Genomic DNA, 23,854 nt, shown 5'->3' with positions numbered 1-23,854 from the left:
CACTCTAGTACCCACTCCTCACTTTCAAGAATAGATTTTATTTTAGGTAATGATATGGCCGCTTTATTAGTCAGAGGTACAACCTACCAGGAATCTCGGATCATTCACCGGTGACAGCGATGATGGATATCGGGATAAATAGACAACGGGATATTTGGAAACTGAACCCAGTATGGCTCGAGATTCTTGAGGACCCGAAGGAGATCATAACTAGATTGAGGGAATTTATAGACCTAAATGAGGACTCCGTAGCAAGAGGGATGATGTGGGATGCTCTGAAAGCGTATCTGAGGGGAATATTGATCCAGCAGATTTCAAGAACAAAACGAGCATCAATGATTGAGGAAGAGAATGCTAGGGAGGAGGTCCGAGTAGCAGAAAGGGAGCTTGTGGAAAATCTATCCCCGGAAAGCTATCAAAGGTGGGAAAGTAAGCAGTCAATATATAAAGAGGTAATATTTAGGAAATCTGAAAGTAAAAGGATATTTCAAAAACAAATAATATTTGGAGAAGGGTAGAGAGTAGGGAAGATATTAGCCCATATTGTTAAAGTAGACGCCCCCCCCCCAATAATTCCCGCCATTAGTACCAGGGAAGGTGAGATTACATCCCAACCAGATAAAATGAATGAAACGTTCAAAAAATATTATGCAGAATTATATAAATCCCAGAGGCCAGTGGTAGGAGAGGTAATGGAAAGATTCTTTAGGAAAATGGAGCTGCCCTCCCTTACAGAGCTGGATATTGAGGTACTGGAGGCTCCAATTACATTAGATGAGGTTAAAACAGCCGTAAAGGAACTGGCCAATCAGAAATCTCCGGGTCCTGATGGTCTCCCGGCAGAGATCTATAAAAACTATGGGGAGATATTATTACCAGAACTTCTCAGGGTGTTTGAGTGGGCATATCAGGAAGGGAGGTTACCCGAATCAATGACGGAGGCCACAATTATAATGATACCTAAAGAAGGGAAAAATCCCTTAGAACCCGGATCGTATAGACCTATCTCTTTATTATGTTCAGACGCAAAAATCCTGGCAAAAATTCTGGCCACTAGGCTTCAAAAAATAATCCATAGTCTAGTCCATCCGGATCAAACAGGATTTATTCCCCAAAGGTCAACAAGCGAGAATATAAGGAGGCTCTTTTTGAATCTACAGATTCCAATAGAAAACATGGGTACTAGAGCGGTCATGATGTTGGATGTGGGGAAGGCTTTTGATAGTCTTGAATGGGGATTCATTTGGCAGGTTTTGAAGGTATATGACTTTGGCCCCTCATTTAGGAGATGGGTGAAAATCCTATACAGTAATCCCATAGCAAGGGTCAGAACTAACAATGTGCTCTCTAGTAAGTTTCATTTGGAGAGAGGCACAAGACAGGGGTGTCCTTTATCACCCCTGATCTTTGCCTTGGCTATGGAACCAGTGGCCGCTGCGGTAAGGCAAAACAGGCTGGTGGAAGGGTTTCGGAGAAGGACTAGGGAGGAGAAGATCGCGTTATACGCGGATGATGTCCTTATTTTCCTGGGAAATACGGAGGGGTCACTAAGACAGGTGATGGGTGTCTTTTCAGACTTTGGGGAGGTCTCTGGCCTCACCATAAATTTGGAGAAATCTGTCCTGCTACCAATAGACCCCATTAAACAAGGTACCTTTTTGGAAGAAACCCCATTAAAAATAGAGGAGAAAACCAAATATTTAGAAATCCAGGTAGCAAAGGATCTGGACAAATTCTTAAATAATAACATGTCTCCATTGTTGGAGAAATTTAAAAAAAAGGTTGATATATGGAAAGGACTCCCATTGTCAGTAGCCGGAAGGTGCAACTTGGTCAAAATGCTGTGGTTGCCCCAACTATTGTATATCTTACACAACTCACCAGTTTGGATATATGGTAAATGGTTTAAAAAATAGATATGTTGTTTAGAGGGCTTGTGTGGAGGGGGGCATCCTAGGATAAGTCTACAGACCCTACAGTTTGCAATGGGTGAGGGGGACATGGCGGTCCCGCATCCACATTGCTACTTTCTGGCGGCCCAGTTGCAACATTTGAGAACAGGTAGTGGCCCTATGGGTAATAATAACCTAGGTATAATGACTACAGGTGCACCCCACAGATGGGCTCTGGAGGTGTTGGAGGCAAACTTGTTTGTATATAGGACTCCCACAGTTAAGCTAATGTTAAAACTTTGGATTAGTATTAAAGGTCTGAAGGGTATGGAGGGGGTATCAGGAGGTATGCCTCTTTGGGATAATAAATATCTCCAAGAATTGACAATGATAGGAAAAATAAAAACATGGGAGGTAAGGGGGATAACTAAATTAGAGCAATTATATAATGGCAATATGTTGAAATCCTTTGCCTCCCTAAAAGAGGAATTTGGTGTCCCGAAGCAGTCATATTTTAGCTACATCCAAATTAGGCATGCATTGCAGGCCCAGTTTGGGGAACAAGGCCCAAGCTGGAGCCAGTCATCTATCGCTCAGATGATAGAGAGTTTTGAGGGATCAAGAGGATTAATAGCTGAACTCTACCAACATATCTTTAAAAATAGTAGGGAAGGGCCAGATAAACTTAGGTGTAGAGGGAATTGGGAAAGAGACCTGGGGCCAATGTCGGATGCCCAGTGGAGGGAGGTATTGAAGGGGGGCCATCAGGTTTCGGTCTCGCCTGCTCAGAAATTTTCGCACTTAATGTTACTTCACAGGGCATATTATACCCCCTAAAAACTGTTTAAGTGGGGGAGAAGAGTAGATGCCAAGTGTCCTAGGTGCCAAATTACTGGAGATTTGCTACATATGGTATGGAAATGTCCTAAATTATCCCGCTACTGGACGGAAGTGATTGAGGCCATAAATAAGATTTTTAATCTGAGTCTTAAACTAGATCCAAAATTATGTATTCTAGTGGTGGGGGGGAATCTGGGTAATGGGAGGGATAAAATAAAAGCAGTGCGGAGATGCCTCTACCAGGCAAGAAAGGGAATAACCAAGAGATGGCAAGCTGAGAAACCCCCTTCTGTAGCTGATTGGCGTAGAGCAGTGTCAGAAACAATAGGGAAAGAAAGGACAGTGTTTGTAAGGGCAGGAAACTTAAAGGAATTTAAAAAACCCTGGAATCCTTGGTTGGTGAAGATGGCCCACCCTACAGAGTGAACAGAGTAAGAAGAAGATAAGGAAGATGTTGATCCTAAGATAGGTGTAGTAGTATGTACGCACAAATTTGTATTTTTATTTATTTTATTTTTTTTCATAAAGAGAGAGCTTGGTACAAGGTGTATATAATGATGCAATGGGGGGGGCGGGGGGAAGAAAAAAGGGAGAAAGGGGAGAAAAGCAGAAATGTACTTTTTATAGTATGGATTTATATACCACATTGGGTACTAGGATGTTTTATTACTGTTTTCGAATTTTGTATACTGCGTAATGTGATGTATTGTGTATAATCATGAATAAAAATTATCAAATTTAAAAAAAAAAAAAAAAGAATTCCCTTCCATAGGTGGTGGTTTCAGCGGAGAGCATTGATAGTTTCTATCAAATAAGCACCTGAACGACCACAACATACAGGGTTATACAATACTGACATAAAATCACACACATAAGTTGGACTTGGTTTACTTGGTGTCTTTTTCAACCTCACCTACTATGTACACTACATAGTTCACAATACTTTACGTTACTTGCTGTTGCTCTTCCAACAGTTTAAGGGGAAAGGGAAAGGGGAGAAGGAGAATAAGAGAAAAAAAAGAGCACACACACACACCCAACACTCTCTATTGTTGATGTCTATTGAAAACCATATATAGTACCATATATACCATCTATAGTAACAATATGAGTGCATATTGAACATGAGAACCTTAACAATCATTACAATAAGCATATATTTAAACATGGAAACTCTGGTGTAAAGGAAATCCTTGCCAGGCTATCCCTTAGCCCTGGGCAATATGTATTTACTATATATCCAAATCCTCCTAGACCAAGGCAGCCATGGATCAAAGCCCAAAGCACAATGAAAAGTGCCACAAAGAGATCAGGCGCTAATTGGACAGATTACTAGGGGGAGTTTAAGAAAAGCAGCTCTGCTGATCTTAGCAGCTGGAGACAACCCCTGGGCAAGTAGGCTGCACAGTCCTTGGTTGTTTTACATCTGGCTATTGGTGGATCTGGTGTGGGCTCATTTTACAGCATACTAATTTTAACCATTGAATCTCTTATTAACTTTTTATATGCTATCTTTAATGCTATTATCAGTTTAAATAAGCTGTTCCTGTGTCATTGACTCTGGTGACAATTGCCTTTCTAAGACTGGTGGTCAATAGAGGTGTGTGTACACCCATGCCACATACAGACTTGTTCTAAGTGCTTTACAGAGACTTTTTGGTGGTTGCTTCAACATCCAAGAAGCACCTTCAGGAGTTCTAGAGGCATACATTTCAGATTTAATTTCCTGACTATTCATCATATTTTTGGAGGCCCTAGAGCACGAGATCAGTGGAAAAACCCACAAAATGACCACATTTTGGAATGCAAACACACCATCATATTTTCTAAGAAGTATAATGATTCTTTTGAAAATGCCATTTTTTCCACAAGTTTTTGGAAAATGTGGAAAGAAAATAAAAATCTATATTTTTAACACAAAGTTGTCAATCTATAAGATATTTCTAACACAAAACATGCACAAACTTAGATTTACCCTTGAAATACATTCTACTACTCCTCCCATGTATGGGGATACCACATGTGTAAGCCCTTTTCAATGTCTAGACTGATTATGTGCCCAACATACAACCTGCATGTAACAAAAAAATCAACCAACACTGTTTAGAAAACAGTGTACTGTAATGGTCACCTCAGTACAAGTGGTCAGTGAATATAGCAAAAAATTGCGGTTAGCAACAAGCAAGTAAATTGTCCAGGCAGCAGGCAGAGATATGGTCCATAAACAGGCCAGAGCTAGTACAGGCTGCAGGCAGAAACACAGTCTATACACAGTTCAGGGTCAGTACAGTCAGCAGGCAGAGATGTGGTCAATAAATAGCCAAAGGATAGGTCTAAGCAAAAGGAACAGGAACATGGTCCATAAACAGGCAAAAGTCAATACAGGAAGCAGACAGAAAAAACACAGGAGGAATAGAGGCTTCTTCCCACCCAAAGCTCTTCAATCCCCCCAGAATCTCCAGACCCTAATTCAGGAAATAGAAAACGTGGAGAAAACCAAAAACATTTTCTCCACTTGGAAACACTACTCTGGAGCCCCTCACATACAGCATCTCACAAAAGTGAGTATACTCCTCACATTTTTGTAAATATTTTTTTATATCTTTTCATGTGACAATACTGAAGAAATTACACTTTTCTACAATGTAAGGTAGTGTACAGCTTGTATAACATGGTAAATTTGTTGTCCCCTCAAAATAACTCAACACACAGCCATTAATGTCTAAACCGCTGGCAACAAAAATGAGTACACCCCTAAGTGAAAATGTCCAAATTGGGCCCAATTAGTAATTTTCCTTCCCTCTGTGTCATGTGACTCATTAGTGTTACAAGGTTTCAGGTGTGAATGGGGAGCAGGTGTGTTAAATTTGGTGTTATCACTCTCACTCTCTCATACTGGTCACTGGAAGTTCAACATGGCACCTCATGGCAAAGAACTCTCTGGGGATCTGAAAAAAAGAAGTGTTGCTCTACATAAAAATGGCCTAGGCTATAAGAAGATTGCCAAGACCCTAAAACTGAGCTGCAGCACGGTGGCCAAGACCGAGATAGTGGTTTAACAGGCCAGGTTCCACTCAGAACAGGCCTCGCCATGGCCGACCAAAGGAGTTGAATGCACGTGCTCAGCGTCATATCCAGAGGTTGTCTTTGAGAAATAGGTTAATGAGTGCTGCCAGCATTGCTACAGAGGTTGAAGGGGTGGGGGGTCAGCCTGTCAGTGATCAGACCATACGCCGAACACTGCATCAAATTGGCCTGCATGGCTGTTGTCCCAGAAGGAAGCCTAAAGAAAGATCTAAAGATGATGCACAAGAAAGCCCGCAAACAGTTTGCTGAAGACAAGCAGACTAAGAACATGGATTACTGGAACCATGTCCTGTGGTCTGATGAGACCAAGATAAACTTATTTGATTCAGATGGTGTCAAGCATGTGTGGCGGCAACCAGGTGAGGAGTACAAAGACAAGTGTGTGTGGCTACAGTCAAGCATGGTGGTGGGAGTGTCATGGTCTGGGGCTGCATGAGTGCTGCCGACACTGGGGAGCTACAGTTCATTGGGGACCCATGAATGTACTGTGACATACTGAAGCAGAACATGATCCCCTCCCTTGAGAGACTGGGCCGCAGGGCAGTATTCCAACATGATAACGACCCCAAACACATCTCCAAGATAACCACTGCCTTGCTAAAGAAGCTGAGGGTAAAGGTGATGGACTGGCCAAGCATGTCTCCAGACCTAAACCCTATTGAGCATCTGTGGGGCATCCTCAAACAGAAGGTGGAGGAGCGCAAGGTCTCTAACATCCACCAGCTCCGTGATGTCGTCATGGGGGAGTAGAAGAGGACTCCAGTGGCAACCTGTGACGCTCTGGTGAACTCCATGCCCGAAAGGGTTAAGGCAGTGCTGGAAAATAATTGACACTTTGGGCCCAATTTTCACTTAGGGTGTACTCACTTTTGTTGCCAACGGATTAGACATTAATGGCTGAGCCTTAGTGGTACACAAGGGCCATGACAATATCCTTTTGATATTTGAGAAAGGATCAGGGTCTTTCTGTGGACTTATGATAGATGACATGGGAATTATACATTTCTAAATGGAAGAGGTATTTTTTTATACCAGTGTTGTGATTAGGGTTGTCCCGATACCACTTTTTTAGGACCGAGTACAAGTACCGATACTTTTTTTCAAGTACTCGCCGATACCGATTACCGATACTTTTTTTTTAATGTCACGTGACAGTGTTTTTTTTTTTTGTTTTTGTTTTTTTTTTTAACAGTGTTTTCTTTTTTTTTTGGGGTGGGGGGGTGAACGGTGTATGTGTGTGTTTTTTTTTTTTTTTTACAATTTTTATTTTTTACAATAATATTTTTTTTATACTTTATATGTTTTTTTTTTTTTTTTTTTAATCAGCCCTGTTGGGGGGCTTTGGTGAGATATCAGGGGTCTTAACAGACCTCTGATATCTCCCCCTTGAGACAGAGAAAGAGACAGAGGATAGAGATTCCCCAGTCCCTTTCTCTGCAGCCTCAGCTGCACTGAGAATGAATGGAGAGAAGACAGCGGCTCCTCTCCATTCATAAACTGACACATCGTAATCATAGGAGATTACAATGTATCAGTTATGTGAATGGACAGAGTCAGCTGACTCTATCCATACACACAGCGGAGCGAGACAGCAGAACGGAGGGGACAGAGAAGGAGAGAGGAACGGAGGGGACAGCGGAGAGACACAGGGAAGGAGAGAGGAACGGAGGGGACAGCGGAGAGACACAGGGAAGGAGAGAGGAACGGATGGGGACAGCGGAGAGACACAGGAAAGGAGAGAGGAACGGATGGGGACAGCGGAGAGACACAGGGAAGGAGAGAGGAACGGAGGGGACAGCGGAGAGACACAGGGAAGGAGAGAGGAACGGATGGGGACAGCGGAGGGACACAGCAGAACGGAGGGGACAGCGGAGAGACACAGGGAAGGAGAGAGGAACAGAGGGGGACAGCGGAGGGGGACAGAGGAAAGGAGGGGGCATGGAGGAGGATGCAGTGACAGTCAGCGGTGAGCGATCACCGCTGTATGTCACTAAAGCCACTGAAAGCCGCTGGGGGAGAATCTTGTAACTCCCCCACGCGCCGATCACAGCTGACTTCCAGGTATCGGGGGAAGCATTGGGAGCATTTGCCCGAGTACAAGTACTTGGACAAATGCTTGGTATCGGTGCCGATACCGATACTAGTATCGGTATCGGTACAACCCTAGTTGTGATCTTCTGGTTGCTAGATAGGGCTGTATCATTTAATCATTATTATCAATACCTTCCATGAAATGACTGTAGTCATGTACACAATAATTTTCTGCCTCCTATGGACTATGCCTTCTGTGGATCTTCACTCAGGTGTCATTGTGGATGGAGGGAAGCATTTACACATCTGGCTTATCCCTCCATTTCAAAGCCAAAACTTCTTCATTCTGCAAACTCACTGACTCCCCCCTTTGTAGATTTGTGGTCTGCAGCCTTTGTGGAAAGCCATTCCAATTTACTCTCATTGTGCCTCATGCTAGAGTTTGCTTCAGATAATGTTGGATGAAAAGGTTTCAGGCTGGTGTATTAGTTATCCATGTAGAGGTGATACCCCTGATTGAATAGTGGTGTTACAAGGTCACACACAATTTTTCCACTGCTCTTCATATAGCTTAGGCAGTCAAGGGGCTCAAGCTGGCTGTCTTAGCCTTCATAGATGTGGAAGGCTTAAGTATCTGCCCTTTTCCTGGAGATGTACTGTTTGATGCCCAGCCTGACAGTAAAATGGATGAAGCACTTGTCAACACAGTTATGTTTGCCAAAATATACAACTGAGAAAATTTCACGGGAGAAAAAAATGAATAAGTGGCCGAATATTATAACGTTTGTTATATCCATTGTGAAAAATGGATGGATACTAGCTGTTGCTGAGTTAGAGGGAGGCCATAATGGATTTGCAAGTGGCACTATAATTGGCTGTACTGTTGTGGCTGAATGAGGGCATTGATAGATGGCTGCACTGGTGTGGTTAAATCAGGGCACTGACAATGGCTGCACTGGTATACCTGAATCAGGGCACTGATGATGGTTGTACTGGTGTGGCTGAATCAGGACACTGGCAAGGGTTGCACTGGTGTGGCTGAATCAGGGTACTGACTATGGCTGCACCAGTGTGGCTACATCAGAGCACTAAAGTAAAACGTGTACTAAAGCGCTGATATGAACTAGTAAATAAATAAATAAGTGACAAATACTAAAAGATGACAAAATAATACAGCTGCAATTATTGTGTATGTGAACTGATATCAAACAAAAAGTTTTGTATATATTCAAAATGTATAATGCGCTAATATTAACCTCCCAATATAACACGGTGTGATCTCTTAATGATTAATCAGTGAATCAAGTGCAAAATAATCAAAAAGAGCCTATTATAAATAACATAACATCCTTCACCAAAACAAAATCCTATAACTAAATATCAATGTGATAATAAATTATTGAACACAATTAAAAAGAGAAAATTAAGATAAGATATATTAATGTGATGAACCACAGTGCACAGTATCTCAATAGGACAGCATACTGCTGTGAAAAAATATAACGTCTTTGGTGATTTGATGAATATAGACAGATTTCAATGAGTGATCCCCAATGTTAGCTGTCTTGCTCATATATTCAGCTGCTCATTAGCATGGGCTGGCTTCTGGCTTTCAAAGAACTTCCGCAGTATGAAACAACAAAGAAAGAAAGACCAGTGCCCAGGCAGTGTGATATGTAATCCCTATATAATAAGGGTAAAAAATTTCACTCATACTTTTCAGCAGAATAAATCGCATATGATAAGGTCAGTTGCATACAGCTAACAGCTGGGATCTCCTCACACGCCAACAGTGTACACACAGCACTGCTCATCACTGGCTCCTCCCCAGGGGGATTACTCATTGAAACCTGTCTATATTCATCAAATCACCAAAGACGTTATATTTTTTCACAGCAGTATGCTGTCCTATTGAGATACTGTGCACTGTGGTTCATCACATTAATATATCTTATCTTAATGTTCTCTTTTTAATTGTGTTCAGTAATTTATTATTATTTAATTTATTATCACATTGATATTAAGTTATAGGATTTTGTTATGGTGAAGGATGTTATGTTATTTATAATAGGCTTTATTTGATTATTTTGCACATGATTGACTGACTAAACATTAAGAGATCACACCGTGTTATATTGGGAGGTTAATATTAGCGCATTATACATTTTGAATATATACTATCAGAGCACTGATGATGGCTGCACTAGTGTGGTTGAATTAGGGAACTGATGATGGCTTCGCTAGTGTGGCTAAATTAGGACACTGATGATGGCTGCACTGGTGTGGTTGAATCAGGGCACTGACGATTGCTGCACTGGTGTGGCTAAATAATTGCATTGATGATAGCTTCACTAGTGTGGCTGAAACACGGCACTGAAGATGGCTGCAGTGGTATAGTTGATCAGGGCAATGATGATGGCTGCACTGGTGTGGCTGATCAGGGCACTGATTATGGCTGCACTGTTGATGGCTGCAATCAGGGCACTGACAGATGCTGCACTAGTGTGGTTGAACAGGGTGTACACAGCGATAACATGGTAATGTGCCACTGTGATTAGCTGTTTACCTTGATCTGGAGAACACACGGGTGCGTCCTCCCAGGAAAACAAAAGAGCACCCCCCCCCCCCGGCCATTTATCTACATTGGTCCAGCAGTTAAAGAAGCTATCACAGTGTAAAATCTGTCACATTGCTGTCTGAGAGGGTAATGAGTGATACAGCAACTTTTAAAGGTCAGGATAATTGTGTGTGTGTGTGTGTGTGTGTGTGTGTGTGTGTGTGTGTGTGTGTGTGTGTGTGTGTGTGTGTGTGTGTGTGTGTGTGTGTGTGTGTGTGTGTGTTTATCTGCTAAATTGACCTGCCCCAGTGATGCCACCCCAGCCTACTGGTGCTTAGATTTAAAGTATATAAATGAGACAGCGCTGCATAAATAATGAAACAAAATAATATAAAATAAGAATTGTGTACAGTATAAGTGCTCAAAAGAAGTCCAATAATAATAATTTATAAGTTCTATTTATTCCACTAGCATGCAGGAAGATGTGATGGTTTTTCTTGCTTCAAACAATCTCCATATCCATAGTGCTCCCACCACCACATGCAATTCTCGCTCACCTCCTTGATAGACCCTACAAGGTGTCAAAACACGCCTTGCACACAGTGCAACTGTCCCTTCAGGAATATTCCTCACTGGTCCTTAGCAATCTCTGTTGGACTCTCAAGGGGCAGGTAGTAATCTATATCAGATGTAGGTTCCTTCCACTATGCTGCTTCAAACTTGAATCCACATTGGCTGCCGGTAATTCCACAGATACATAGAAAAAACAAAGAGTGCCTCCAATGGTGCAGTATCCAAGGGATTAAAAACTGAACCTTACCACCCCAGCTAGTATTCAACTCACATTTATTAAAAAGTTTAAAAGCATTAGTACAAAAATCATCAGAATGATCTCACTTGTTGCGACAAGGTTGTCCCAGGAACTGGAAAATCTCTGCAAAGGGTGAGGCTATGTGTACATCAGCTAGGTTGCCCAGCATTACATGGTATCTTGCTGAGAAATTGTGATATGAACCCCCCCGAAATGTAGAAGCTAAAAGTAAGGTTATTTTATATTTGGTTGTTCTCCGCACTTAGGTATGGGCTGGGCTGCTGCCTTCCTCAAGGTAGTCTCAACTGGAACCCCCTTAAAAAGAATTTATATATAAGTGCAGGGTTGATGGCGCTGCCCGCCACCCGAAGAGTGATCCTCCACAGTGAGTCACTCTTATCGGGTGGGTGTGTAAGCAGGGAAGGTGTTTTTTCACTTCCATCACCTGAAAAGTGAAACACTGCTTGGGTCGCTTATCCCAGGTGGACAATTGGGGTAAGAAGTATTATCCGTGTTCTCTTTACCAGATAATATGTATGTACTGATTTGTGCTCCTATTTCAGTGATAATTATCCCTGTGAATACCTGACACTATAGGCTTAAAGCGCAAGGTTATAATATTTTTCTTATCAGGTCTGCATGGGCCCTCCAATTAAATTGGAGATCTGCCACATGGAGAGACTACCATATGTGACTAATAGTTCCTTATAAACCATACAAATGCAATATTTAAAAGTGATGAAAAAAAATTGAAATTGCAGTAAAAAATATATATTAAGTAAAAATATGGTGAAGGTACAGTGAAGTTCTACAACAGAATCTGGTACACTTAAGTGGATATTTCTATTTTAAAGTCCACAAAATTTATTGCATGTAGTGTCAGAATTTCAAGTGACGTTTGTGCTTTAACCAATGTGGTCCGTGCTGTGACCATAAAACAGGTGACTTCCATGCTGCCCTTCAGTTCCCCACTCACCAGAACCCTGCACCCCAGCAGTGGTAGAAAACGTGTAGTGAGTGTCTAGGCAGTTCACGGGATGATCACCTCCTCCTTCACTCAATGAATGCTGGGGTATCCGGACTCCTTAGCTCCTCCAGGGTCTCTCCACCTCGAGTAGATATATTCTAATTAACCCCTCTGTAGCTCCCTATAGGGTATCCTCATGGATGAAATAGGCGGGCACTCATAGTGAAGACCCGAATGGTCCATTTTATTAAAAGTAGATAAAAGGTTTTTACAAATAAAACTTGACTCAGTCAAGTATAACAACTGGCATATCCTGAAATCCGGTTGCTAGCAATGATCTTCAAGCCTGTGTGCATTCCACGGACCGGAGCTTTGCAAACCGGAAGTGACGTGAGTTCGTTACCAGGCTCCGCCTTGCGTGTTTCATCATAGGACGTCGTCTGAGGCGGTGCCATCTTGGTACACCCACCCGATAAGAGTGACTCACTGTGGAGGATCACTCTTAGGGTGACGGGCAGCGCCATCAACCCTGCACCTCATGAATGCCTGTCAGCTGCTGCTATACCACTCGTTGAAAAGCAATCCACCACAGATCACTTTTCAGAGGGCAGTAAGCATTACCACAAAGGTGAAAGAAACTTGAAACACATCATCCATTTCACACTCCCCACCAACCAGGTCACTCCCCAGCCACTTCCTATGTTGGCCACATCCCAGTTACTCCCCCCACCCGCTAATTGATATCCCACCATGACTACCTCACACCTCCCTGCTGACAGACTTCTCTCCCCAGTCTGTCCCCACACACCCTCTTACCTGCTGACCTGTGGATGGGGGAATCACTCCTGCAGTGTTATTGTGTTCAGCCAGTGGGGAGTCTTCCCTACCCACAGAATACAATGATCAGTGTTGCTAACTATAGCTGGCAGCACTGATTGTTTTGGGAAAAACCTGACAGGCTGGTTGTACTCAAGTCGATTAATAGATTGACTTGTGTACAACCAGCTAGCCCATACATGGCTGGTCTCTGCTTAATCGGCTTAATTTCAATCCATGTATGGCCCGCTTAACCACTACACAGTCCCTAAACATCCTTCCACAACCCTTTAAATTTTCCCTTCCCAGATTCCTTCATCCTCCTCACCTGTACATAGTGCCCACTGTCATACCCTCCACACTCCTCTCCTGTACATACTGCTCACTGTCATACCCTCCACACTCCTCTCCTATACATAGTGCCCCCTGTTATACCCCCCATAATCCTCTCCTGTACATAGTGCCCGCAGTCATACCTGCCACATTCCTCTCCTGTACATATTGCTCACTGTCTTACCCTCCACACTCCTCTCCTATACATAGTGCCCCCTGTCATACACCCCCCCCCCCACAATCCTTTCCTGTACATACTGCCCACTGTCATACACTTCTCTCCTGTACATACTGCCCACTGTCATACACTTCTCTCCTGTACATACTGCCCCCATAATACCTTCCACACTCCTCTCCTGTACATACTGCCAACTGTCATACCCTCCACACTCCTCTCCTGTACATACTGCCAACTGTCTTTCTCTCCACATTCCTCTCCTGTACATACTGCCCCCATAATACCCTCCACACTCCTCTCGTGCACATACTGCCCCCATCATACCCTCCACGCTCCTCCTGTACATACTGCCAACTGGCATACCCTCCACACTTCTCTCCTGTACATATTGCCCACTGTAATACCCCCCCACACACTCCTCTCCTGTACATAGTGCCCACTGCCATACCCTCCACAATCCTCTCCTGTACATACTGCCCACTGACATACCCTCCACACCCCTCTGCTGTGCATACTGCCCACTGTCATACCCTGCACACTCATCTCCTGTACATAGTGCCCACTGTTATACCATCCATACTCCTCCCCTATGCCTCTTACCCACAAAAACAGTTCTTTAAAATTATATTGAATATCCTCAATGTTACCAACTCTAGAATGGGCACACTTTTGTTAGTTCAACTAAAGGAAATCTTCTCAGTCCTCATATTTGTTCTACCCATTATTAGTACTCATTTAATTTTGTGATTACTACTGTGATGTATGAAGGAACATAGGGGATGTCAGCTACTCTAAATATACCACTGGTAAAAAAAAGTGTCCCTGAAAATATTTTTGAAATGTTGGCAACTATGCACCTGGTCACTGCCCAAGGGTCACAGGGTCAGTAGGGGGCTCCATGAGAGGCTCCTGGGATCCTGTGATATTAAAGCGGTAGTAACATAACTACTTTTTAGAGGCCCTGTGGTAGGTTATGCCATAATGTACTAGTATGCACAGCATATTAGCTGTCACTTACCTGTCAGACTGAGCCCTCCAGCACTGCACTATGATCAATCTGGCGGGTCCCGGGCACTTCCATCTTCACCCGGTCTTCCTTCCAGGTTCTGTGCCTTCGGTCACTTGCCTTGCCTGGGCTGCATTGCTGTCACTCCCACGCATGTTCATGCGCATCCTCTCTCTTATCCCCCCTCCTTTACCCCTCACCCTTCTCTCATTCCCTCTCTCTCTCATCCTCCCTCTCTCTATTTAATTTAATTTGTTATAACTAAAAATTGTTTGCATATTTATTTGTTTAATTTATTTTTTATAAAAAGCCCTACCAAAATTCTCAGCACCAGGCCCATGATTTTCTTAATCTGGCCCTGCCTGAAATAGATTGTCAGTGTGGCAGGAGTTTTCAATCACATTTGTGGTGAACAAGCCATTAGGTGTACAGGTAGAAATGTATATTCATATATATAGATATATATATTTTGTTGGTTGATTAAATAGGGTTGCTTCCGGACCAGATTTTGCGGTTCACTTGTGTCCACCAAATATCGTATAAGTTAAGCAGGACTTGCTCAGCAACAGGAAGCCAAAACCTGAGAGAGCTGCTTATGTGAAATTTGCTTTGTGAGCAGAAAAAAAGGTTTGCATCATCTTTGTTTTGTGGGTGAATGTGAGAAGCCTTTCACCTCTGAGTTAGGAACCTGCAATGTTTAGTTGGTGCCTGGATGACAAGGATTTATTTTCTGTTTTGTTTGTTTAATTTTCATGCAACCTTTTAAAATAAAACTGGCTATTTTTAAGAAAACCTGCCGTTTGAACTACCTTTTTCCCAGGGAAGGTGATCCCCATTGATATATAATTTTTATTTATTTTATTTATTTATTTTTTTTTTTTTCTTTCGTCAAAATAAAGTGAATTTTTCTCTCCAACATGTATACCTTTCCCATATAATACACACTAGGGTGTCTTTAAATGCCTCTCCTGCTTTTGCAGTTACAGTATATACAGCATGCACTGCTCTCAATTGAACATTTCTATTTCTTTTAGTTTCAGAACAATTTTTCACATGCTGAGTGCTGTCTTCTTTAACCATCCAAAAGCAGTCTCCACCTGCATAGGAAATTCTATATTCTCAACAAGCTTTGTCACTGGTAGCATTAATTCCTACTGTAGCAACCCATAAGTAGTGAGTAGTTTTTGATTATTTTTCAAGCAAACTGTGCTTTGAAATTGCTACATCATATTATGTTCAATTCTTTCACTGACAGGTTCTCTTTAAATTACATTGATATTCAGAGCCCATTCCTGCTGAATATAAAACATATCTTCATAAGACCCATGAAGCCTTGAACAGAATTGTAATTACGAGATGCTGGTAGTGCATGAAATGAAAACACAGAAGGGAAAAAAAAATGAAAAACAACTTGTATCTTTTGTGTTTTAGGGCTACATAGAAAAAAAATCTTAGACATTGGTTAGAGAAATGATTAAAAAGCCTAATGAGGAAAAGAATTAATGGACCAGGAGAGCTAAATTGCGAAATAAGAATTAATTGATTTATAAAAAAAAAATCAGATTCAAAGGGAATATTAAATGTAATTGTTCCAGAGTCATTAGGCTGGAAGTAATACAGGGTGTTAAGGCTGCTGTCCCTCCTCTACAATGTATTTCTGAATGTGCTATGCAGCATATTATTATTTCTTACACTCATATAGTACAGCGCATACAGTGCCTTTACCAGACACACTAATCCTAAATATACCCCCCACACATTTTTTTTCCTTCTTTTACTTATTATTTTGTGTTTTGTTCTACTTTTGCTGTATTGGTGATATAATCTAGTATTTATTTTAGAAGAGTATATAAACCACAAATGAAAGGAAACATTTTAGGAGAAGTACAGTTGCAAGAGATAAACATCTTAAATATGTATCCCTGCAAATTGCTGTTTCTTTCCTCCCTTTTTTTTTTCAGATCTCGCCATCTATTTTGTTGTACTGCTGATTTAATTTACTATTTACTATATATGAACCTCTAAAATGCTTCTAAGCAAAAATGTATACTTAATCAAGTGACAATATCAGAATGGGGAATGGAATGATCAAATATGTTGCATAACTTTATCAAGCATGTTTGAAAGATTGCATGAAAATTGCAATAAAATATTGTAAGCGTGCTAATTTTTAGAAAAAGTCAAGATCTAATCTTAGATGTCATTTCCAGGGGTAGCAAAGATAAGGTCCTTATTTTGATGGCTGTGTCAATGAAATGGAGCATCTAAACTCAATGCCCACATAAAGGTGCTTGTTTCCCCAAATGTTAAACCAGTTCCCTCTCATTTCTCTAATCAAGGACGTTGTTGATACAGAAAAATACAGTTCTACTTTCAGGTGTCTTTTAAAGTGGTAGTAAGGTACGCTTTTTAAATTATATCTACAGGTAAGCCTATAATAAGACTTACCTGTAGCTACAGTAAATATCTCCTAAACATGCACTGTTTAGGAAATACTTACTTTAGTAGCAGCAGCTGACATCAACGGCGCATGTGCACTGAGCTTTCAATGGATGGCATGCTTGAGAGAGCTGTGCTGCAGCCGTGACTCCCGCTTGCATGCTTGGGAGTGACGTCATTGCGGCTTGGCCATTCAGATGGCTGGAGCCTCCAAACCTGGAAGAGAGTCCGGGTGCAGATGGAAGCCCTGTCAGGAGTGACAGTGCGTAGTTGGAGGGCTTCTTTTTTAAGGTAAGTCTTTCATAATGTGCGATGCATACTAGCGCATTATGCTCTTAAAGCAGAACTTCACCCAAAAGGGGAAGCTCTGCTTATTTGCCTCCCCCCTTCACTGCCACGTTTGGCACCTTTCGTGGGGGAGCCGGTACCCATTTTTGACAGCCGCTGCAAACTCACCTGGAAGTTCGGCCCCCCTCCTCCTTCCCCTCCCGCCAGGCCATTTACAAAGCACAGAGCGATTTGCACATGTGCGGTAGGGAACTGGATGTGAAGGTGCAAGGCTTTACTGCCAGTTTCCCTTACCCAAGATGGCAGCAGCAGGACCCAAGAGCCGATTGAAAAATAGGCTTGGATGAAAACACCGCTGGATTCGTGGACAGGTAAGTGGACAGGTAAGTGTCCTAATATTAAAAGTCAGCAGCTACAGTGTTTGTAGCTGCTGGCTTTTATTTTTTCTTGAAGGAACCTAGAGCTCTGCTTTAACTTGCAGGGGGGAGATTTTACTATTTTTCTTTTGCTTGTTACTATCACTTTAGGTCAATGGTCAGATGTTTACCATAAGGAAAGTTGCAGACTTGGGCCACACAATCCTTTCATTTGCATTAAAATTAACCTGACCTAGCCAAAACATTTCTAAGGTAACAACAGTGCTGAATTGCAGGCACCTTGTGTGGCCTGCTGATATGTATGTTGGTCTTCAAAATTATCCTTGTGTCCCTGTGGGAGGCCTTGAATCCTAGGCCCAGTCTGTGCATAGAGCTTAGGTCCTTTCAAAGTTAAGATTAAGTCCCACCCCTTTCTGCATTTATGCCCAAATTCACCTGCAAAATACCAGAGGTTCAGTAGGCAATAGAGTTTCTGGCTTTTTGATAGCTAAATGAAAGTGGGGAGGCTCAATACAGGGAGGGGCTTAATCTTGACTTTGCAGAATTCTAGATTTGATATTCAGGTTTGGTTCAAAAAGCAAGGTGCTCTTTAGGGACACAGGTACTTGTAAACAGCATAGGGTACCTGCACTTCAGGGCTATTTGTAGATCAGGCCAAGTTCACAGTAATGAGAAGGATGAAATTTGTGGGAGCTATTTACGGTCAATCATAGGATGCCAGAATAAGTGCCACAGAATACTGGAATACTCTGTTACTTTGTGCACCAAAAGCAGCACATTCTGGTTCCACCTTCCCAGTCTTAGCATGTGAGCATATTGCTAGTTACACAATTTGAATACTTGTATGTTGTCACTCTTTTCCTTGAAAAAGGATTTGTAAATCTGCTTAGCCAATCATTTAATGTATGCCCCTTTGCATCACTACACAGCCAGCTAAGTGACACTCTTATTTCTGGCTACGGCATGATATTGACTGAACTAAAGGTCATCCCTAGCATCTTTCAATGGGTAATATTGCTTCCTGGTTCATCAAAGCAGCGTCTTCCTTTTAGTTAGTTTTCCCGCTCTAACATGTCCATTGGACAATATGGGTCCTTTCACACGGGATAGATCTGAGATGATCCACCCTGTGAACATCCGCTTGCTCAGTGGGGATTGCTCCATGGATCCCCGCTGAGCAGGCAGATGACAGGTCCGTCGCTGCACAGTGTGCAGCGACGGACCTGTCACAGTGCCGCTCTCCCCTATGGGGGATCGGATGACGAAGGACCGTAGAGTCCGTCGTCACCCGATCCGATCCGAAAACGGATGGAAAAGTAGGTTTTTCCTCCGTTACACTTTTTCGGATCGGAATGGGTCAGATGTCAGCGGACATGTCACCGCTGACATCCGACGCTCCATAGAGGTCTATGGAGGGTCTGCTCAGGTCCGCCTAAAAAACTGACAGGCGGACCTGAATGGATCGTTCATGTGAAAGAGGCCTAAAACATCATCATCTCTGTCTAATCATCATGTTGAAGACCCCTAAGCCAGTAACGCCAAAGAAGGAGTAACCCTAAACAAGGAAGCAGCAGATTGATCTCCCAACCAGTAGAGTTATTATGTGTGTCACAATAGTGGCTGGCCAAAACTAGAAATCATTGACATGCAAAGCATTAAATGTAATAAGACTGTGTATTTAGCTGTTTTCTAGGAATTCAAGCACCAATGTTCCTGCAACTAAACCCAGCTCCTTCTTGCAATTGTAGACTGCTTTTCCTGTTTACTAGAATATAGAATATGGCTTTTGGTCCAGGAAATAGGTTATGTGACAACATAGATAAAAACTCTATTGTGCAAGTGAATGTAACCTGCAATCAATAAGCAGATACAATAATGCATATGCATATTGTATCAAGCAAGTATTGTGTTTTTTTTGGGGGGATATTTTATCACCTTTTTTTGACAAGAACATCCTGCTTGGGTGGCCCTGCAATACACAGCATAGCTGAAATGTTAGCATGCCTCCATCCTTGACTTTGATAAAGCGCTGATGCGCGAAACACGTCATCAAGGCGACCTATCCACACAGGTCTGATCCTGCAACATGCCACAGTGACCATCCATCCATCCATCCACTCCTGGAATCTCTATATGTTCAAGCATTGGCAGCAGTCATTGCTTTTTCTGCTGGCTTTTTCATTCTCCTCCTCGCCTTTTTTTCACTTATTTTGTACTGCTGCATCCCCTGAGTGACACCATCTTACACAGTGGCGTTTCATTCCTTAGGGGACACAGACCAGCACGTCAGCGGCTTAGTGTCATATCAGCAGACACTCCAGCGACTCTCCTGTGTGTAGCCAAGCCCTTCCCTCCTCAGAACAGCCTCCCTAGCTGGGCTGACGTCATCGCCCGTAGCCAGATGGAATCTCGGCCCGCTCTTCCTTCTCACGACGGAGCGGGTGTCTCCCTCCATGCCGCACATACAGAATGGCACCTCGGAGCCGGTGAATCTTCCTCCCAGGGCTCACACCCTATATCCAGCAGGGATTCTGCGGGTGTCCTGACTACCCCCATTCCCAGGTCTCTTCTCTCCCCCCTCAACTTATCATTGTTTGGGACCATGCAGTGGGATGGATCTCCCGTCTTGGATTCTTGTTGCTCGGTGGACAGTCTGTCACTTATGTAAGTTCTGAATGATTGGATTCAAGTACTGTTTTTATGGGACTGTTTTTATGAACTGCCTTTATTAAAACATTCTATTTTTTATTTTTGGCCGTTGCAGTTTGATTTGTGATATCCAGAGCGCTGGACTATTTTTTGGTTTTGCTTTTCATCTGTATCTATCAGTTACGGTTGCTCTAGCTGCACTGGTTTCACCTTTCTCCCTCCCCTTCCCCCGAGTCATATGTTATTAAATGCAACACATTACATGTTATGGTTTAGTTTCCCAGGTGTCCATTCACTGGCGCTGGGACATCGTTGTTTTTTCATGTTTTCTCTGATTTCCACCAGCAGCCTCTAGTTAGTCACCTGGGGCTTTACCTAAGGGGGACACCTTCTATTGAGAAGTGTATATTATATGTGTTGTCTCTACAGTACATTTAAACAATTTTATTTTATTTTTTATTTTTATTTTTTGTTTATTTTTTGTCTATTTCCCTTGGGCGGAAGGTCACCTTTTTTTTTTTATCATGAGTGTCGATAGAGCTCATCTGCTACAAGCCATCTTTGAGAAAAAATAACCCATTACAACATGCTGAAGTGACCTTGGGTACTTCCAATCAACTGCCACATATGGAGGCGTTTGAAATCCGTGAGGAAAGCGTTTCTGCAGTTGCAGGATGCAAAACAGTACGAACAGACTCAATAGTGGGATTTAGCATTTCTTAAAAAACATATAGAATTAGGAATTACTCCTAGAGGACTTCGCATCAAGAAGGAATGCAGCTTCTTGGACGAAGACCTCCATAAGGCGTGGAGGTCTCTGGCAGAGTTTTGTACAATTAAATGGATTAAGATTCTTATTACTCAAAGAGAGAGGAAATTAGAAATAGCACAACAGCAAGCTAAAGAGAAGGAGGCCATGGTTCAGGAATTTAGTACCTCTTGCTTGTTCCCTAAATGGCTTCAAGTTTTAAATAGAAATGTTAAAAAGGACGAAGACTCTTTGGTTTACAAGAAAACTAATAAGTTAGAACAGGATCTCTTTGACTATGGAAATGGCCAAGTTTTTGACTGGCGACGCCCTAAACAGGAGGCCAACGAAATAGTAATACATACAACTCAAACAAAAGCTTTAAATAAATCCAAAAAAACATAACCCCAAAAAATCCAAGTATCCGTCATCAATCCCCAAAATGAGCCAACACTTGTCAGATAGGTTTGTTTCAAAACCAACCAGTGTCAGTGTTCCAGTATCGAAGTCGGTAACTCAGAGGGAAAATACATCCACTACCACTATTCTTGATTTAAATCCTTCCCCTCTTGTGTCCCCCTCTTTTTTGATGGTACCACTAATTCCATCTATAGTAAGGCAGGAGGTTGTTGCGGTATCACCACCTACTACCCAACCCCACCTGGCCTACAATATACCCACTCAGAATAGCTATAGTCCCCTGTCCCGTGATCTAGAGGATTATATTCTACTGGGTGCCAGGCCCAAATTTCAGAACATTGTCAATGATCATAATTTACAGGATACCAATGGTCATATACTGTCTCCGAATAGCCAAAATTTTCAGTCATTACCTCCAAAGGGAGCAATCAAAGAAAAAAGAAAATTAGAAGAGGACGAAGAGGAGGAACCTCTAGGAAGAGTAAACAAGAAAGAGAGGTCAGAACCAATACAGGGGACAGCACAATAAAAATATATAATCTGTCCTCCCACACCCTTACTCCCTCTGAAGAGCGTTTACTCCAGAAGGGTTTGGGCTTTTCTCCTTCTATAGGCCCAAACAGATTTGGTTTAGTTAAAGACCTACACCGATTCGGATGCTCCTTAACGTTAAAACGCCACTATGCTCTTAATCCACTGGCCATTCACAAAAAAATCAGGAAGGATCTTAATCCTACATTGGTCCCAATACCAGAGATCACACCTCCCACGGAGCTCGACGAAGAGGCGTTACAGGCCCTTGAGGACCTTTGGGCCGAGGGTCATATAGAGGGTTATGTTCCCACTGCTGGCTTAGAACCACCAGTGATGCATACTCCCTTTAGACCCAAATCAACTTTTTTTCCAACCAATTCGAAAGGCCCCTATATAGAAACCTATTATCAAGCCGTATATAAAGATTTTCTCCTACTTTGTGATAGATCTAAGATTCAGAAATGTCAGAACCTGAGCAAAGTGGAGAATCTGGCCCTTAAAGATTTAATGGCTAATACCAACATCACCATCAGGCAGGCAGATAAGGGGGGTAGCTTGGTGGTTCAAAATCGAGCCGATTATATTACAGAGGCAAGTCGGTTGCTAGCGGATACAAATACGTAATTGAAATTACAGTCTGACCCTTTACCAGATTTTCAATTGGAACTCAGGTTGTTGGTACAGGAGGCTTGGTGAAATGGAGTGCTCACCAACAAAGAAAAACTATTTTTATTACCATTTGAGTGTAGCACCCATTATTTCTACCACCTCCCGAAGGACCACAAGTCATTGGTCGACCCTCCAGGTAGACCAATTGTGGCCAGCACCAATAGCTTTAGTAATGGTCTCTCTTAATACATTGACTTTTGTCTACAGCCCCTTGTGTGTCAATTACCATCGTACATCAAGGATTCCAATGAAGTGATCAAAGCCCTCCAAAATTACACATGGGAAGAGGGGTACTGGTGGGCATCCCTTGATGTGTCTTCCCTTTATACTTCTATACCTCACGAACTAGGCTTGAGAGCTGTACAACATATTCTGATCAAAAGTGGGGATTTTTAATTCGTTGCAGTCACAATTTTTGGTCCAGGCCAAGGATTTTTGACTCAAACATGATTATTTTACCTTTTGAGACCAATTTTATTTACAGCGTAGGGGAACTGCCATGGGAGCGAATTTTGCTCCGGTGTATGCCAACCTCACCATGGACCTTTGGGAGGAGAACAGTATCTGGGCCAACAATACTTTTGCTGAGCACATTGTCTACTTTGGGCGGTACATCAATGACATTGTGCTCATATGCAGTGGAGGCCCGGAGCAGTTTTCCTCTTTTTTGGCCCATTGTAATTCCAACTCCCATGGTCTGTCCTTTACGCATGTATTGGATCCCCACAAACTCGTATTCTTGGACCTAGTGCCGATTCATGATCAGAATAGGATTATTACAAATAATCATGTCAAGCCAACTAGTGGCAATTCTTATCTTCACTGTAGAAGTTGCCATCACCCGTCATGGAAAAATAATATTCCTAGTGGCCAATTAAACAGACTTCGACGTAATTGTTCTAGAGTGGAGGATTATGTTGAACAGGGGGCCACGATGGAAATGAAATTCAAAGAGAAGGGATATCCAAGTGATCTGATTAGTGATGCCTTTTTGTCCAATATGAATCCCCCCTCAAAGGATAAGGTCCTGAGGGAGGAATCAGGAACAAACCAGACGGTCAGATTTGTTTCTACTTTTAATGATAGTTTCAAGTCTATATCTAGAATTATTAAAAAACATTATAATATTCTATTATTGGATCAACGTTTAGCTCCGGTATTACCAGAGGTTCCACAGATCACTTTTCACAAAGCTCGTACCGTAAGAAATCT

The sequence above is a fragment of the Aquarana catesbeiana genome, linkage group LG13, assembly GCF_042186555.1.
Source record: "Aquarana catesbeiana isolate 2022-GZ linkage group LG13, ASM4218655v1, whole genome shotgun sequence".
NCBI lineage: Eukaryota > Metazoa > Chordata > Amphibia > Anura > Ranidae > Aquarana > Aquarana catesbeiana.
The sequence above is the reverse complement of the archived record's forward strand: the minus strand, read 5'-3'. Positions refer to the sequence as shown.